The sequence below is a fragment of the Setaria italica genome, chromosome I (genome assembly GCF_000263155.2).
Source record: "Setaria italica strain Yugu1 chromosome I, Setaria_italica_v2.0, whole genome shotgun sequence".
Taxonomy (NCBI): Eukaryota; Viridiplantae; Streptophyta; class Magnoliopsida; order Poales; family Poaceae; genus Setaria; species Setaria italica.
In genome coordinates, this window is record NC_028450.1 from 37,440,717 (window position 1) to 37,448,764 (window position 8,048).

An 8,048-nucleotide genomic window follows, 5' to 3' on the forward strand; every position below is an offset into this window, starting at 1 on the left:
CTAGATTATCACTCAATTACCAAAACCAAACAAGAACCTTTCAATCTATCTACTACGAGCTAAGGATTAGAAAAAATACCTCTAACGAAGTAAGGAACGGGGCTTCAATCTCCCCTCCCCTCCTTCCTCCTTTCCTTTCTTTCCCTTCTCCTCCCTCCCTTCCTTCTTCTCTCCCTCCCTCCCTTCCTCCTCTCTCGCACGGGCTCGCTCTCCTGCTTCTGGGCGCGGGGGGACCAAATGAGTAGGCGTGCGTTCGAGGACGGCCACACCGCGCATTTTAAAGGCGTTAGGGAGCTACCACCGTTTGAACTGACGGTAGCTTTCCTGCTTCCACCGATTCAAATGGCGGGGCCTGCTACCGCCGTCTCGAACGGCGGAACAGCCTTGTCCCCCGCGCCATTGGAATCTGTGTGCGGCCCATCGGATGGGAGGTCGGTAAGCGAGATTCCGCACTGACATGGCGGGTGCGGGGAGCTACTACTGTTTCATACCGCCGGTTGAGACGGCATTAGCCTGTTACCGCCGTTTCAAGCGGCGGCATAGATATATTTCTGCAAATTTTTTTGTTCGACTATTTATTTATGCAAAATTTAAAAAAAAATATAAAAATAAACACCCCGGGGGGAACCTCAGCGAACCATCGCTTAGTGCCGCCGTTCCGACTCCCGAAAAAAAAAACGCATCTCCCCGTCCGCTCGGCCGTCGCCCAGCACCGCTCCGCCTTCTGGCCATCGCCGCCGCCTCCCCACCGCTGCCATGCCCCGATCCCTCTATGATGTGCCTCCTGTGGTACTCCATCCTCCTTCTCCTTCCTGCAGTGCGCCGCCCCTTCCAGCGTCGTCGTTCTCGTCCTCTCCTAGCGCCCTCCCCACCCATGGCTGTCGTTCGAGATCTGTCCTTGCCAGCTGCCTGCCTTTATCGCTGTCCCGTTCTGCGATTGGAATGGCACCTGCCGGGCACGCCACTCTCCTATTGCGGCAACAATGGATACCTGTGAATAGCATTAGATAGTGATGATGCCCGTCTTTGCAGTCATGTGGTCAGCTTTGTCCTCCGGCAATCGAACAGCAGCGGTAAGCACATTGTCCTTAAAACCTTACTGTGAGGAACAATTTCCTTCCTGCATCCCAAGCTTCTTTATGGTGCTTGTTTGTTCCTTTTGATGCATTCCTAGATCAATTTGGTAGATCTATAGTTTGTATTATTTAATCTGTATTTTGTTTTGTGTGGATTGCAAATCAATTTCGTAACTCAGGGCACTCAGCATAGTGGTCATCAGCTTGGAGGCTAAGGTTGAGCCCCCACTGTCTTGGCTTTTTTTGAAAAGGCAAAATTATTAACATACATTACCTCTATTACCAAGATTAATATAATACACTTTCGTTTCTTAAACAAAATTATTAAGTATCTCTAATTTTCAGTTTATTTTTGAAGATGACCAAACATGACACATCCTTCTAAAGTGAGCTCTGTTCTAATTATAATTTGAGACTTTTGTTTACAATGATATTTGCGTGGCAACTAGGATCATATGTTTGATGGACTACACCAATGATCCCATTGAGTAAGGGTCCTTTTTCAGGCCCCCCTACTTGGTGTGACTCACTGTATTTGCTTTCCTATTCCCTTGATCTAATATTCAGATGTAATCTTGGTAAGGAATTTTGCACATGGCAGCAGCTTTGGAACACAATAATCATCTTCACTTTGTCCCATCTGTTCCTGATTTACAATGTATTGGTTTGAGGCAGCATGGGACAGAGTGAAATTAGGGTTCAAAATGAATTTAATTAACCAAATCATGCATTCCATTGAGCTTGGTTAAGTTCAATGTCAAGCTTTGTACATTTTGTGCATCTTCTTTTTCTTCTTGCTTAGGAAAGAAATCAAAGCATTGCACGCAACTGATTTATCTAAAATATCTTTCTGCTCCACGCTTGCAGGAACTAAAGCCGTGGAACAAGAGTGTAACCTGTCCTGTTTCTTTGTGTTTGAATCTCATCAATTGCCAATACTCAATATGGAGATTGTTGGTCTGTGAATTTGTGGACAAAAAGTGCAGTTCAAAGTGTTGTGATGTAAGTTTTTGATATATACAGCAACAATGCCTAGATTTAAAACTTGAGGTAATCAAGAGCATAACTTAACTATAATTGAAAAGAACAACACTACAAAAAAAATCTAATGTCCTCTCTTTGCAGTTACTATATCAAGGCAAGAGTTTCTTTTCCTTATTTGTAGTTAAATTCCAAATGCTATTGCACATTAGAGGCTATGACATACATGTTTGAATCTAGGTTCAGAGAAATATTTGCATACTTCAAGTGATTAAGAAAGTTTTCAAGTATCATATATATCTGACCTTTAGGCCTGAGGCTTCATGATTTTGTTCTGGCCAAGGAATTGGTTCAACTTCATGAAGCCATGCTCAACCCTTAAGTGAGGAATAGGAATTCTTCTTTGGTAAGTTACATACGTAAAGATTTTGTATAACAATACTTTACATCTATATATTTTGTCTGTGTGCTAGCTTGGAATTCAGTTTGTGCTCATAATATGGCCAATTTATTCCTGTAGCCCGCACAATCAGCTTATGCAATTGCATGATGTTTCATGATTTCTGAAAACCTGTGTAAGCACACAACAAAATGGTCAACTAGAATTTTTTTAAGATGCAGTCCGCTACATGCTGATTCTGTGGCTACACAATGGTGCGCCACTTTAATCTCTCCAACAGCCCCATTGGATAACTGATGAATTGTGCATTTGAAGTAAAATTTGCAGCTACTAGAGCCCCAATCCATCAGGTAACCCACGCCCTTGTTTATTCATGGCCTCTTTCTCAATCATTTCTTCTCCTTCATCCATTAACACATACCCTATTTTCTTGCTACAATAAATTTATCAAGCACTTGATTGGTTAAAAATAGGGATCAAAGACATTGGCTTCCACTAGCAATTGGATGATGAGAATGGAGAAGCAAGTGCTCATTGTTGAGACCTAGGTGTGGAGATGAGATCTGATTTTCATGGAGTTAATTCACAAAAAGTTCGATTAGCAGTTCACTTGTGCTTATTGTCTGCATATTTAGTTTGTTCCACCCCATGGATTACATTGTATAGCACTGATAAGGTTTTATGGGGGTGATCAGATTATGATGGACTTATTCTGCACAAAAGTTTGATTAGGTAGCAGCTCATCTATGTTTATTATATGTACACTATGTCTGCCCCATGGATTAGAATATAGAGCATGAATAAGATTTCATATAAATGTCATGCTCCAAATTTTTGAACCCATACTATACAAAGCGATCAGTTTTCAGTCTGACATTTTACCAGTTTTCGTTGCCTCAATGAACCAGGATTAGGTATGACTCATACTGAAATAATCACACGTTCGGAACCAGGAAAGAAACCAGCACGTTAACCGTTACAAATAATTGTTTTTTTATTATTTCCCTATTTTATACTTGCTAGTGTTCCTACAATGTGTTTCGTAATACATCAGAATTAACTTGGGAATTTAAAACTAGCTTTAATTGCCACCATATTATCTGAAATTACAGAAGCATGATGGAGGAACATGTGCAAATTATAGCGATTGAATGTGCAACTGTGGCATCGCAAATTATGTTTTCCCCTTAATTTTTATTCTACATGGTACCTAACATTCCTCTGCTCATTGTTCTTATTTTTAAGGTCATGATCTGCATACATTCAGGCATTCACATGGATATGGGAAGCGTTCGTGATAGCTGACCATATTGCGCAGCATTATGCAGCGATACAGAGATTTTTTTTTTCAAAATAACAGGCCAATACTGTCCAGGCTTACCTTTTCACCAAGGAACCAATAAAGTGTAAAATGTAAGCTTTCTATCTAATCACCCTTGAACTCAATAAGTTACCCTTTCACCAAGGAACCAATAATGTGTAAAATGTAAGCTTTCTATCTAATCGTCCTTGAACTCAGTAAGTTGTCCCTGCTTCAATCCATATGCTTTATTCATTGGTTGTCATTTAGCCAATCTTCACATGTTTTTTATTTGTTTAAAATGTACGAATATTAAATGATGCAAAATCAATTCATTCCAGACTACGATAGTGCTATTAATCACAAATTCGTTTTTGTGGATTGATGTAGCAAATATATAATACAATGTTAAGTTGATGTGCAATGGACATAATTCAAAGCAATTTAATATGGCTCAGCTGTTGGCCAAAGATGTTGGTCATACGTCTCATTGTGGTCTGTATTACTATAAGGTAATAGATAGATTATGGGCTAACCCTAGAGGGTAGCTATGTAGATGTCTTACATGGGCCTATTGGGCCCTAATACACATAGTACACCAACACTCCCCCGCAGTCTGAACTACCGACGCAGCGGAGTTGCAGACTGGACATGAAAAGAAAGGCACACACACAAGCCCCCCCAAGACGCAACTAGCCACAGGTGATGTTGAGGCTGGAGCGAAACTCGGTGAAGGCGGGTGACGAGAGGCCCTTGGTGAAGATGTCAGCAAACTGAGAGGTGGTCGGGACGTGGAGGACCCGAACATCGCCGATGGCGACCCGATCCCGGACGAAGTGAAGGTCAATCTCCACATGCTTGGTCCGCTGGTGCTGAACAGGGTTGGTGGAGAGGTACACCGCACTGACGTTGTCGCAGTAGACAAGAGTGCTCCGGGAAGAAGGAGTGTGGAGCTCGACAAGGAGCTGCCGAAGCCAGGATGCCTCAGCCACGCCGTTAGCGACAGCGCGGTACTCCGCCTCGGCACTGGAGCGGGAGACTACCGGCTGACGCTTGGACGACCAGGACACCAGGTTGCCGCCCAAAAAGACGGCGTAGCCGGAGGTAGAGCGCCTAGTGTCCGGACACCCGGCCCAGTCAGCGTCGGTGTAGACAACAAGCTCAGTGGAGGGAGACCGGTGAAGAAGGAGGCCGTAGTCCACAGTGCCCCGGAGGTAACGGAGTAAGCGCTTCAGAGCAGTGAGATGGGGCTCTCGGGGATCATGCATGTGAAGGCAAATCTGCTGAACTGCATAAGTGATATCTGGCCTGGTGAAGGTGAGGTACTGAAGGGCCCCAGCCAGACTCCGGTATGCAGTAGCATCTGTCACAGGAGTGCCGGCGGCCTCTGACAACTTGGCCTGAGTATCAACTGGAGTGGAGCAGGGCTTGCAGTCAGTCATCCCAGCTCGCTCCAGGATATCAAGAGTATACTGCCGCTGGTGAAGAAAGAGGCCGGCCTGACGAGGCTCAACAGTGACCCCAAGAAAATGATGGAGCACACCCAGATCCTTCATAGCGAACTCCTGCTGAAGCGAGGTGATGATCCGCCGTAGGAGGGACGGACTGGAGGCAGTGAGGACAATGTCATCAACATAGAGCAGTAGATAAGCAGTCTCAGCTCCATGGTGATAAATGAACAGCGAAGTATCGGACTTGGCCTCCACAAAGCCCAGCGTCAGGAGGTAGGCAGCAAACCTCGAATACCAAGCTCGAGGGGCCTGCTTGAGGCCATAAAGTGACTTGTTGAGCCGGCAAACCATATCAGGCCGATAAGAGTCAACAAACCCCGCTGGCTGGCTGCAGTAAACAGTCTCAGTCAGAGTGCCGTGCAGGAAGGCGTTCTTGACGTCGAGCTGATGCACGGGCCAGGAGCGGGAGAGAGCCAGTGAGAGAACAGTCCGGACAGTAGCTGGCTTGACCACCGGACTGAACGTCTCGTCGTAGTCGACACCAGGGCGCTGAGTGAAACCCCGGAGAACCCAGCGAGCCTTGTACCGCTCAAGAGTACCATCAGCCCGCCGCTTGTGAGTCCAGATCCACTTGCCGGTGACGACGTTGGAGCCAGGCGGACGGGGCACCAGATCCCAAGTCTGGTTGGCGAGGAGCGCCGCGTACTCCTCTTCCATCGCGCGGCGCCAGTGAGGATCCGACAGGGCGCCGCGGACGGAGGAGGGTACAGGAGAAACCTGCGGCGCGCCGGGCATCGCTGAAAGAGCCCGGGGCTGCAGGGTACCAGCCGCAAGTCGCGTCACCATAGGGTGAACGTGACTCGGGTGTCGGTGTAGGAGAGGCGGATGGTACACCGTCGGCGCGACACGGGCAGTCGGGGCCGGTGGAGGTGGTGTAGGCGTCGCCGGCGGAGAAGAGTCCACCGGCGATGACTGAGGCGGCGACGGCGGTGGCGGGGCCGGCTGCAGGTCCAGTGGAGCCGGCCGCGCCCGACGCTGGTAGACGCGGACGGGCTGCGCAAACCGGACAGCAGGTGCTGCGGGCGGTGCCACCGGTCCCGCGCAGGGCGAAGGGGAAGAAGCAGCACCAGAGGCCGGCACCGTCGAACCCGTGCTGGGCGCAGGGTCAGGGACAGTACCGGTGGACGTCGAGCCCGAGGAGAACCACGGTGGAGCAGTACCTGCAGGACAGAATGGTAGCGGTGGCTGGTCCACCGGGTCAGTGGGAAACAGGGAGGAGAGATCAGGGTCGGAGGTGGAAGAAGGTGGGGTGGTGGTGGAGTAAGGGAAGACGGACTCGTCAAACACCACGTGGCGAGAGATGAGGACCCGCCGAGAAGAGAGGTCAAAGCAACGGTACCCCTTGTGATCCGGGGAGTACCCGAGGAAGACACACTGAGTCGAACGGGGAGCCAGCTTATGAGGAGCGGTGGCTGCGGTGTTAGGATAACACGCACACCCGAAGACCCGAAGGTGATCGTAACGGGGGGAGGTACCGAAGAGAGCGTGGTGTGGAGTGGGAGCGGGGCAGGCAACAGAAGGTAGGCGGTTAAGGAGATAGGTGGAGGTGTGAAGACTCTCAGCCCAAAAAGGGGCAGGGAGAGAAGACTGGAACAGAAGAGAGCGCATGGTGTCGTTCGTGGTACGAATCATGCGTTCAGCCTTACCGTTCTGGGAGGAGGTATAGGGACACGACATGCGTAAGTGCACGCCGTGAGAGAGGAAGAAGGCACGTGAGGTGGTGTTATCAAACTCGCGGCCGTTGTCACACTGGACGGCCTTGATGGTGAGACCGAACTGAGTGGACACCCAAGCGAAGAAGTGGAGAAGTGTGGGAAAAGTATCAGACTTGGCACGCAAGGGAAAAGTCCAAGAATAATGAGAGAAATCATCAACCACAATAAGATAGTACTTGTAGCCAGAAATGCTTAGAACAGGAGATGTCCATAGATCGCAATGTACAAGGTCGAATACATGGGTCGCATGTGAAGAAGAGGTAGGAAAAGGAAGTCGAACATGACGGCCCAGTTGGCACGCCTGACACAGGTGCTCATCAGGAGCCCGAGTACGTGGTATATCGGAATTATGACTAAGCTGTGTCAGGACAGCACGGCCAGGATGACCAAGACGCCGGTGCCATGTAGTGGAAGAAGCTGTGGTAGCAAAAGCGGCTGAAGAAGCGGAGGGCGAAGCGGAAGAAGTGGACGCAGGAAATCGGAGGGAGTAAAGGGGCCCGGTGCTGTCACAGCGGAGAAGAGGTCGCCGGGTAGCCACATCCTTCACAGTAAGACCAGAAGAGTCAAATTCAACAGAACAGGAATTGTCAGTGGTAAAACGGCGAATAGAAAGAAGGTTGTGAACCATGGAGGGAGCAACAAGAACATCAGAAACTCGAAAAGAACCGGGAGTGTGAGCAGTACCCACGGAGGTGACAGGAAGACAAGAACCATTTGCGACCATGATGGACGAGGGGTGGGAGGAAGAAGGAGGGTGAACGGAAGTGAGTATACCAGGGTCGGGTGTAGTATGGAAAGTGGCACCCGAGTCTGCGATCCAGTCCTGACCGACTGGAGGAGTCAGGGCCATGGTGCCGAAGGAGCGTGCCAAGGCAGTCGGGTCCCATCCGACAGGCCCAGGCGAGGCCCCGGGAGGAGGAGCCCACGGCGACGCAAACTGAGGAGGAGCCCACGGCGACGCGAACTGAGCAGCTGGGGACAGCGTCAGCGAGCATGGCGGTCTGGTGGACAAGGCTCGCGGTGGGCCTGGAAAGGCCACATAGAGATGCGCCCTTGAACCATTGG

General features: G+C 49.2%; 2 long non-coding RNA genes across 3 annotated transcripts in view; one reads left to right on the plus strand and one right to left on the minus strand.

The window, feature by feature from the left end:
* The first annotated feature begins 648 nt into the window (after positions 1-648).
* Positions 649-8,048, plus strand: part of LOC105913909 — an 11,198-nt gene continuing 3,798 nt past the window's right edge. The window contains exons 1-3 of one of the 2 annotated variants that reach the window (XR_002676063.1): positions 649-1,073; positions 1,944-3,189; positions 3,703-4,254. This is a non-coding gene — a long non-coding RNA (uncharacterized LOC105913909). Of the gene's footprint in view, positions 1,074-1,943; positions 4,255-8,048 lie in introns of those variants that run through there. The other variant, XR_002676058.1, reaches the window with a different exon arrangement.
* LOC105913910 lies at positions 7,173-7,954 on the minus strand. The gene is made up of 2 exons (XR_001163441.1): positions 7,758-7,954; positions 7,173-7,524 (listed from the first exon to the last, which is right to left on the minus strand). It is a non-coding gene; the product is annotated as an uncharacterized LOC105913910 (long non-coding RNA).